The sequence below is a fragment of the Pteropus alecto genome, unplaced genomic scaffold, assembly GCF_000325575.1.
Source record: "Pteropus alecto unplaced genomic scaffold, ASM32557v1 scaffold160, whole genome shotgun sequence".
Classification (NCBI taxonomy): Eukaryota; Metazoa; Chordata; class Mammalia; order Chiroptera; family Pteropodidae; genus Pteropus; species Pteropus alecto.
The window spans coordinates 4,855,724-4,866,713 of record NW_006429864.1 but is presented as its reverse complement, the minus strand read 5'-3'; positions in this window follow the sequence as shown (position 1 = coordinate 4,866,713).

Sequence of the window (10,990 nt, the reverse complement as noted above, 5' to 3'; positions counted from 1 at the left end):
CCAGGCCTGCCGCTGGCACAAGGCACCTATAGACAGCCCCCTTTGATACTCTTGCTGCAGGTAGAACCCCCCTCCTGCTCTAGGAATGGCATCACTGGGCCACAGCTGAGGGGCCACTGCCCCTCTATGGCTAAGACGCCTGACTCCTTAACCCACCTACCCCTTGTTGCGCCTTCATATCCTTCCTAGGGGAGAGATCACATTCTGAGAACTGCATCTTATACTGAGTGCTGGCAGTGACCAGGTGAGGACAGGCGGAGCAGCCAGGACTCAGTGTGCTCTCTTTTCCCCAGGCACAGTGGTGATCTCAGGACCGGTCAAGCCGTGAGTCATTCACTTACCTGCTGCCTCTCCTCTGGGACCAGCTAGCCTGTCACCATTTGCTGTCTAGATGCAGTGTCCTGGGCCAGGTCAGTGAGAGTAAATATATCAGGAAACAATACCCAGATTTTAGGGGCTGGAATCCAAAGCCCAGCCTATGGGGAGCCAGGTGTGAGACATGGTTACTATATCCAGGGGTGGGACCAGCAGGCCAGCCTCCTGATCAGTTCCCTCCCTGTCCCGGGCTGTGCAGAGCCCAGAGATAAGCCAGCTGGAGGCCATATTCCCATCTTTGGACAGGTGAGCAATCTCGAAATGGCCCAGCCCTTGACTCCCAGGGGCACGCTTTGGTGTGCCTTCAGGCCTACATTCTGACTTCTGTCCTGGACTCTCTTCCTGTCCCTGGTGACTCATGCTGCTTTGAAATTTCACTAGCACTCTTCTGACGCACATCCTGAGAACCTGGCCTTGAGCCAAGAAACAATGCTGTTGCATCAACCCCACCCGTGATTAATTTCGGCCCCCTGAGATAGGGGCTATATAGAGTTATAGAGAGGGAAAGTAGGCTGAACAGGCAAGGTCGGGGTGATGGGGCAGCTGCTGGACAGGAAGGCTTTCTTCTGCTTCTGCTCACCTGCACACAAGAAGAAAACAGAGTGGGAAAGCTATTGGCTTGTAGTGGTCAGACATACCAAGCTGGCCAAGCAGATTGAGCAACCGAATTCAAAACCTAGATGGGCCACTGTGCTTCCTGGAATTGATTTCTGGACTTCAGTTTACCCTTTTGTGAGGCTTCAAGGTTTGGTAGTCCCTAATTTTGAATGCTAAGAATGACAGCTTCTTTGCTGGGTTAATGGAGCTTCCATATCACTCAGCCTATTTTGTCCTAATGGCTTGAACCCTGTTCAATCCTCATTTTGAATATTATGTGAGGGGCTGACCCCGGGAGGGATTGTAGAGAAGGAAAGGGAGGGTGGTGCATGACAATGCAGAGGGATAGGAATCGAAGACCTTGATTCACTTCCTTGTTTGCCATCACTCCCACTTCTCCCCATTAGGTACTTAATAGTGAAAAGGGAGCAGATCCCCGTGCCCCCATGGCACTCACCTCCTGCAGGTCTCTGACATGTTTCAGCAGCTTGAAGGGCCCCCGTTCTGTGTGTCCCCCCTACCTCCACTCCTTCAGAAGGTGACTGCTCTTCCCACTCCTCACCAGACTGTCCTCGACCTCTTATCTCCATCCGCCCCCATGCCCAAGGCTCAGGACTCACGGGACCCCCTGCCCCTGCCAGCTGCTCTGCAGAGAAATAAAAGAACCTAGGAGTACATGAACAGAGCAGGGTGAGGGGCGATCCTCAGTGGATTCTGGAAACGAAGCCCTCTCACCGCTGTCCAGCCCCAACGAGTGGCTTCAGTGAGAGGAACCATCAGCCAGGTCGGGGAGTTGGCCTGTCAGTAAAGATGACACCCAGAAGTCTGGCAGATACCCTACTCTTTGTAGATATGGTAGGGTAGGATAGATATGGTGTGCAGGGGACACTAGAGAAGCAAGCTTTCAGCACTCACCTCGCCATCTCCCTCTTACTCACACTCAGGGACCAGGATCATTTTGGAAGCTATAGATGAGTAAGGAAATGAGTCTCTGCCTCGATACCCACACGAACGATTATACTCAGGAAACTTTTTCAAATTAAAAACACCCTTAATAAGACAACAGTACTAGGTAGGTTAGGTGTTTAGAATCCTGAGTCAGACCAAGTTCAAGTCCGAGGAGTCCCAAGCACAGGTTTTAGATGTGATGCATGTTTTCTTCTGTAGTCATTAACATCTTCTAATGATGTCATGGATAGTACATTGAAATATTACATACATCTAACTTATAAAACATAATAAGGACCCAAATAACTGTAAACCCCTTACTCAGCTTAAAAAGTATAATATGACCAATAAACTGCATGGTCGAGACTACTGCATGTGTGTAATTCCCCATCCCCGCCTCCAGCCTCGCCAACAGAGGGACTAGAGGGACTCCTATTCTGCATTCTGTGTTTGTCATTTCCTCAACGATTTAATATATTTTATAGCTCCATCTGTAATTGTTTTTTGTCAATTGTTTTTTTCTGCTTGTTTTTGTTTGTAAGAAAAAACGATATTTTATTTTTTAAATATTTATTTCCCTGGTTCTATAATTAACAGATGCTCATTAATAAATATTATTAATAATTTCAGAAAGCTTGGAATAATAAATATTATTAATAATTGCAGCACAATTTTCACCACCAATAGATATAATTATCTACAATACGTAATTGGTACAACATTATGTGCATAACCTGATCGTATAGGTTCATAGTAGAACATTTAGAAAGTAGTAAGTAAACGAAAAATGTATGTGTGTTTCACACTGATCTGAACATGTTCAATGTGCCTCTCAGCATTCTAACTGGTTATTCAGGAGCAAAGTTCTCCATAAGTAAGAAGGTTCCAGATCATGGTCATTACCCTGGCCAGTCCAAAGGCTTTCTATCCATATTGTCAATTAGGAAAAGATTTATGTACATCCTCTGGAATAAACATATCACGGAGGGGACCCTCAACAACCTTCAACAACCCAACATAATTCCAAACAGGCCCACTCGAATTCCAGGAAAAAAATATCGTTCTATTGAATATTTAACAGAACCATTCTAGGTATGTGAAATCAATTATTTAAATGATAAATAAGTCTTGCCTCTACCAAAAACCTTTTTTCCTTAAGGAAGAAAATAAAAACATAGGTTATGATCACCATCAACAAACCAAGTTGACTTGGCCTATCAACCTCAGAGTTTCAGCTCTTTTTAGCAAAACTATTTGAGCTCTGTTTCACTGGATTGGTGTAAAAGTAGTCTACGCATTGGTGCGAACATGTCTACATGTTATTTATATTTCTACTCATGCATGTGACAAGCAGTGACAATCGACCATGGTACCCACTATTTCTAAACTGAAGCCGGAAGGCATCTCACAGTCCACAAAACAGTGTTTCTATCCATGGGTCAAAGTTTGCACAAAACCTAAAGCCTAGTTTGTTAGGTGGTTCTGTTTTGGTACATAAGAAAGGCTTAATAATGAAGCAGTGGTAGGAGAGGCAGTGGCGAGCTAAGAAGGAGATAGTGGAGCAGAGCCCCCACCAACAGATGGAAAGGATACTGGGGAAGAGGTTCTAAAACAGACACTGCCATCTTGCCCAGAGCCTCCCTTGGCCTGCATGATGAAAACAGAGATGATGGGCCCAAGCCAGTGGACTCGGAGTCTCTTGCACTTGGGTTAGGTGGCATGGTGAGAGGACAGGGCCAGAGATCAATGGGAGCAATGGAAAGCTTCTCTCTTCTAGTTCAGCTGGAGAAAAGCCTGGGCAGGCCCCAGTGCTTAGCCTCTTCAGAGACAGACATCACCAGTTATAGATTAGGGCCTTTGATCCCAGCGGGGAGGCCTGGGGTTGGAGGAGTGGAAGAGTGGGCAGAGGGGTCTGCAGCATCCGAGGGCAACGTGGTCAGGATATGGGCTCCCTGGGCTGAGCAGCATGGTGCCACTGCAGCTGGAACTCAGCTGATTTGGCTCAGGGCCAAGCTTAGGCCCTAGACTCTGGAGAAGCTGGCACTTTTCTGTAAGAGCATGCCAGCCAGAGTGGGCCTGCTGCTCATTCTGCAATCTCTGAAGAGCAGACAGAGCTGCTTCAGGGGCCGGTAAGAGGAAGGGGTTGAGGATGGTCCCTACCTTCTGTCCTTTACACCTTCCCCCAACCCCCAAACCCAGAAAGAGGAGCCTGCACTAGCTGCAGCCGTGTATTCATGATAAGAACTACGTGATGGCTTATTCAAATACATTTGGTTGAAAGAAGACTCAGCTCTCAAAATCAACCTACTTGGAACAAACTCGAGGGACCCGTTCTAGTGAGAGCATCTCATGGTTCCGTCAAGGCAAAGAACAGTGAAGGGTGGGGGTATGGTGGCCACCGCGGCCTAGGAGGCTCGGGAGCTGAGGGGAGCTTTCCTTATCTTGCCTAGAGCTCTCTTTCAGTCAGCTCGGTCAGCGAGAAAACTCAACATAGGTTTAAAAATAATTGTCACCACAACCAGATTTAGAGAGACGTTTCACTTCTCCTAGTGGTTGAATCAATTCTAGTCAACAGACACTTATTGAACTAGTTAGGGCAGGCACTGTGCCAGGCACTGACAATTTGCTTTTACAATAGGAAATGAGATATAAGGAAAAAATACATTCTGACAAGCAGACCTTTTACATAACCTGCAGCAGAAGTCTGGAAAATACATTTCTAAACCTCAGAGGAAAATCAGTAGGTGGTTTAGAATCGGAAAAGTTGTGAACAAATCCTTTTGCTTTAATCTCCACAAACAGATAAAATATCACACTTGAAAGAAGGAGCGGCTTAGAACAAAGCAGTGTTTTCTTTTCATTGGCTATATTTAACTACAGAAGATTTGAGCAAATTAAAAATTGTTGTTTGGGGGTCATAGCTATGGAGTGAGGTGCATCTAATTTAATAAAGTTGAAATACAAAGTTGTCATTTGGGATTGCTAAAGTATTTGGAACATCACACAAAACTGTTAGAAGATTAGGTTCCTCGGAATTTAGAGCTCTAATTTTAAATATCCACAGAGTTTGTTTTTTAAGAAAACTTGGTATTGGACATTAGTTCAAACTTTCACTTTGAAGATGGCTAGGATAACAATCAAATTTGTCCTGATTAAATGAACTGACCCTACTGTTTTTCAGAATGATTAAGGAATTTGACGATTAAATGAATTCTAATTTTTCTTCTCTGTTAAGATAAATACACAATGTTTTCACTGTTTGTTCTCATAAATATGCTAATCTAACAATTGAACATTTAAAATCTGAAGGATTTTAATTTATGAGTAATTTTTTTAGCAAATATAAATAGAGAAAGAACATGCAAATATAATTCACTTAAAAATAAATATGGAAACAATCATTTATAAAAATTTAATTTTCAATGACTATATTGTATTAGTTTCAGGTGTACTACTAATGATTAGAAACTTATATACCATACAAAATGATAACCCCAATAGGATTAGTAACCATATGTACTACATAGGACACCGTATGTAGTTTTTATATTATTGACTATATTTCCTGTGCTGTACTTTACATCTCCATGACTATTTTCATAACTGACAGTTTGTACGTCTTAATCCCTTTCACCTTTTTCACACATCCTTCCTAATCTCCCTGCCATCTGGTGACCATCGATTTGTTTTCTGTATCTATGAGTTTGCTTCTGTTTTGTTTGTTCATTTATTTTGTTTTTTTAGATTCCACATATAAGTGAAATCGTATAGAATTTGTCTTTCTCTGTCTGACTTATTCCACTTACCATAATACCCATAATACCTTAATATAAGTTCATCCATGTTGTCTAAATGGCAAAATTTCATTCTTTTTATGGCTAAATAATATTCCATTCTATAGATGCACCACAACTTCTTTATCTATTTGTCTATTGATGGACACTTAGTCTGCTTCCATATTTTGGCTATTGTAAATAATGCTTCAGTGAACATAGGGATTCATTATCTTTTTGAATTAGTGTTTAGGATCATTTGGCATAAATACCTAGAAATTGAATTGCTGGGTCATATAAAAATTCTATTTTTAAATTTCTAAGGAAACTCTATACTGTTTTTCATATTTGCATTGTTACCAACAGTGCATGAGGGTTCCCTTTTCTCCACATTCTCACCGACACTTGTTTGTTGATTTATTATTGATAGCCATTCTGACAGGTGTGAGGCGATACCTCACTGTGGTTTTAATTTGCATTTCCCTGATGATTAGTGATGCTAAGCATCTTTTCATATGTCTATTGGCCATCTATATGTCCTCTTGGGAGATATATATATTCATGTCCTCTGCCCATTTTTTAGTCTGATTGTTTGGAGTTTTTTTGGTTTTAAGTTGTATGAATTTCTCATATATTTTGGATATTACCCCTTACTGGATATATCACTGGCAAATATTTTCTTCCATTTAGTAAGCTATATTTTCATTTCATTGATGGTTTCATTTGCTGTGCAAAACCTTTATAGTTTGATGTAGTACCATTTGTTTATTTTTTCTTTCATTTCCCTTGCCCAAGGGGAGTTTTTTTGGTTTTAAGTTGTATGAATTTCTCATATATTTTGGATATTACCCCTTACTGGATATATCACTGGCAAATATTTTCTTCCATTTAGTAGGCTATATTTTCATTTCATTGATGGTTTCATTTACTGTGCAAAACCTTTTTAGTTTGATGTAGTACCATTTGTTTATTTTTTCTTTCATTTCCCTTGCCCAAGGAGACATATCCAAAAAATAATATATTGCTAAAAGCAATGTCGAAGAGCTTACTGCCTATATTTTCTTCTTTCTAGGAGTTTTATGGTTCCAGGTCTTACATTTAAGTCTTTAATCTATTTTGAATTTTATGGTATAAGAAAGTGGTGTAGTTTCATGTTTTTTGCATGTATCTGTCCAGTTTCCCCAACACCATTTACTGAAGAGACTGTCTTTACTCCATCTTCTTGCCTCCTTTGTCATAGATTAATTGACCATACAGGTGTGGGTTTATTCTAGGCTCTCTATTCTCTTGTATCAATGTTCTTTTTTGTTTTCATCATAGTGCCATGCTGTTTTGATTACTATAGCCTTGTAGTACAGTTTGAAATCAGGTAGTGTGATACCTCCAGCTTTGTTCTTCTTTTTTAAGATTACTTTAACTATTTGGGGTCTTTTGTGGTTCCATATATATTTTAGGATTTTTTGTTCTAGTTCTGTGAAAAAAATGCCATTGTTATTTTGATAGGAATGGCATTGAATCTGTATATTGCTTTGGGTAGTATGGACGTTTTAATGATGTTAATTCTTTGTATCCATGAGCATGGTCTATGCTTCCATTTATTTGTATCTTCTTTAATTTCTTTCTTCAATGTCATAGTTTTTTGAGTACAGATATTTTGAGTTCATTCCTAGACATTTTATTCTTTTTAATGCAATGATGAATGAGATTGTTTCTTAATTTCTCTTTCTGATAATTCATTGTTGGTATATAAAAATGCAATTGATTTCTGAATATTAATTTTGTATCCTGCTATTTTACTGAATTTACTTACTAGTTTTTATAGGTTTTTTTTGGTGAAATCTTTAGGGTTCTCTCTATGTAGTATCATGTCATCTGCAAATAATGACAGTTTTACTTCTTCCTTTCCCATTTTGATACCTTTGATTCTTTTTCTTGTCTGACTGCTGTGGCTAGGACTTCCAATACCATGCTTAATGAAAATGGTGAAAGCAGACATTCTTGTCTTCTTCCCGATCTTAAAGAAAAAGCTTTGAGCTTTTCACCATTCAGTATGATGTTAGCTGTGGGTTTGTCATATAAGGATTTATTATGTTGAGGTATTTTCTCTCTATCCCCACTTTGCTAAGAGTTTTTTTTTTTTATCACAAACGAATATTAGATTTTATCAAATGGTTTTTCTGTATCTATTGGTATGATCACACAATTTTTATTTTTCATTTTGTTTATGTAATATATCACAATCTATTTGTAGATATTGAACCAACTGTGCATCCTGGGAATAAAGCTCATTTGATCATGATTTATGATGTTTTTAATGTATTGCTGAATTCAATTAGTTACTATTTTGCTAAGGATTTTTCCGTCTATGTTCATAAAGGATATTGGCCTATAATTTTCTTTTTTGTAGTGTCTTTGTCTGGTTTTAGTATCAGAATAATGCTGGCCATATAAACTGAGTTTGGGAGCCTTCTTTCCTCTTCAATTTTTTGGAATGGTTTGAGAGCAAGTGTTAATTTTTGAACGTTTGGTAAAATTCACCTGTGAAGCCATGTGGTCTAGGACTTTTGTTCATTGGAAGTTTTTTGATTACCAATTCGAGTTCATTACTTGTGTTCGGTCTGTTCAGATTTTCTGTTCCTTCTTGATTCAGTCTTGGAAGATGTATATTTCTAGGAATTTATCCATTTCTTTCAGATTGTTCAATTTGTTAGCATATAATTGTTTGTAATATTTTTTTACAGTCCTTTGGATTTCTGCGGTGTTGGTTATAACCTCCTCTTTCATTTCTGATTTGATTTATTTTATTTATTTTGTTTATCTTTTCAAAGAACCAGCTCTTGGTATTATTGATCTTTAATATTTTTTTTTAGACTCTATTTTATTTATTTTTGCTCTGATCTTTATTATTTCCTTCCTTCCATTCACTTTGGGCTTTGCTCTTTTTTTTTCTGATTCCTTTAGGTGTAAGGTTAGCTTGCTGACAAATTTTGCAACAGAAATAACATGAACTTATTTGACTAGTAAACCCAGGTAGAACAAAGTTCTTTATCTGAATTATATTCAATGTTGATTACTCTGAAAACATATCTATTTTAATTAATTAAAGCTAACAAACTAACTTTTATTCATTAAAGATTATCTTAAATAATGTACAGTTGAAAAAAGATTTGGTTAGTATGTATCTTCCCAAGAGTTTAGAATGTCTAATCTTACAAGTAATTTCCTTTAAGCCAATTAACTTTAATTTACTAAATTAATTTTTACCATCTGAAGGTAGAAAAATATCTCACATTTACAACACCTATGGATACACACACAAACACACACAGATGCAGAGACCTTTTAGTCATAAGACAGGTACGACAATGCAAAATGCACTAGTTTAAAAACGAACAGTTGGGTCCAAATTGTGTTTATGGCAGATGAAATTAATTAAGGTTACCTGCTTAGATGGCTAAAGCTTTCTAATATTTATGGAGAAGACACTATTATGGAAGCTGTGGATAGATTTGGTGTGAGGGTGCTTCTGTAGCCATTTTTACTTTTAAAAACAGTTTCTTTTTATTTTCTTTTTCCTTCAGTCTCAGGAATTGAGGATGATAAAGATAGGTAGATTTTGAACTGTTTGGAGAGCTGCATTTCTGGTTTCACAAAGATTGTAAGATAAAGACAGTTACTCTCAGTTTCTCAAATAATATCGTAGGTTGACCTACCCGTCCAGCTACTTCATCCCTAATTTGCTTTTTCCCCCTCTGGGTACATAGTTTTATTTTAGCTTAGGGGTGGAGGCCTCTTAAAAAAATCCTATCAGGCTCTTTAATCTTTAGCTTTCAATTTTGCCAAATATCTGATCAAAAGGTTTTTAAATCCTTTCAAATATCTTATCAGTTTTCAGCTGGGACAAATAGTGAAACAGTCAGGTAAAACTGACATAACTTTTTAAAAAACTAAACCCTGTTTAAACATTCTAATTTTCATAATCTTAATGAGTTTTACATTTCCATATTCTTTTAATCTAATCGTAGCCTGAGTCAGGGCTTTACCAATGGGTTTTGATACTACAGTTCATGAAATTCCCATATCAAGGAGTCCTGCAAATTTCTCTTTTCTATCCCCTGACCATATACCCACTCCTGTAAAAAGGCTTTGGGTCTCTAATGAGGGGTCAAGCCAAAGGACCCTGGCTCCGTTATCAATCTTCAAGTTCACATAACCAGGCTTACTGTTGCCCCAAGGATTGCTGGTGAGGTTTCTCATTGTAATCTTTCCCTTCCAGCTTTTTAAATTTCTCCAAACTGGGGTAAATAGAGAAGACTCGTTTGGAGCCCTTTAATGTTGGGGTATTAAAAGGGGGTCATGTTGTCCCATCCAACCTTTGGTAGTGCTGTATTAAAACATTTGTTTTAAACCCATCAATACCCGTCTTATTTATCCCAATTTTTAAAAAATAACCATTTAAAGATTTCCACCTTGTTGGCCTCTTCCACTCTTTTAAAAATTAACCTAACGTTTTTAACAGCATCTGTAAGACCCATTAGGAGAAACTTAGAGAGCAAATTCAATAAGTCTTCCCAAACTGATTTTTGTTTGTAAGACTAATTGTTATACTTCCTTGTATCTCCTTTTTAAACTTGGTCTTTCTATAGCTGTTTACAATAAGAGCCCTCAAAAAAATTTTCCAATTTAGAATTTTTTCCAGTTAAAAGCAGCCATTGTCTGGCAATTGATGGTAGGATCTTTAGCCACTTAAGCTAATAAGCTTTTTATGGCTTAACCAAGGAAGCAAGGAAATAGCCAGAGAAAGCAAAGACTTTCATTGCACGGGAGGTAAGAATGGTGTAGATCTGGTCCCCCACAAAAATGTGAGATTCCTCCAGCTAATTCATGGCTCTGCTAATTCATGGCTCTGGACAGATGCCATGGAATGGAGAATGCACTGACGAGCAATGAACATTGAGATGACAAAGGCCCCTTATGGGCTGGAGTTTCTTGTGAAAAACTCCCCTGAGAGTTATGGCCAGACAAAGAGATGCTTGGAACGCCAGTCTAATCAACTGGCTACCAGATGCACCCCAGTCAGTGTACCTTCCAGATAGTGGAGACTGAAGGAAATGTTCTCACTAGTCATAAAGGCAAAGTTCTGAGGACATATAAAAAGACAAAAGGACTAGACACCAGACAGAGACAGAAAAAAACCAGAATTAACAAAACCCGTGGTACTCACACCAAATAACCAAGAGTCATCAAGCCCAAGAAAGTAGTTTCACAAATATTTTCTCCTGCTAATTTAAATTTTG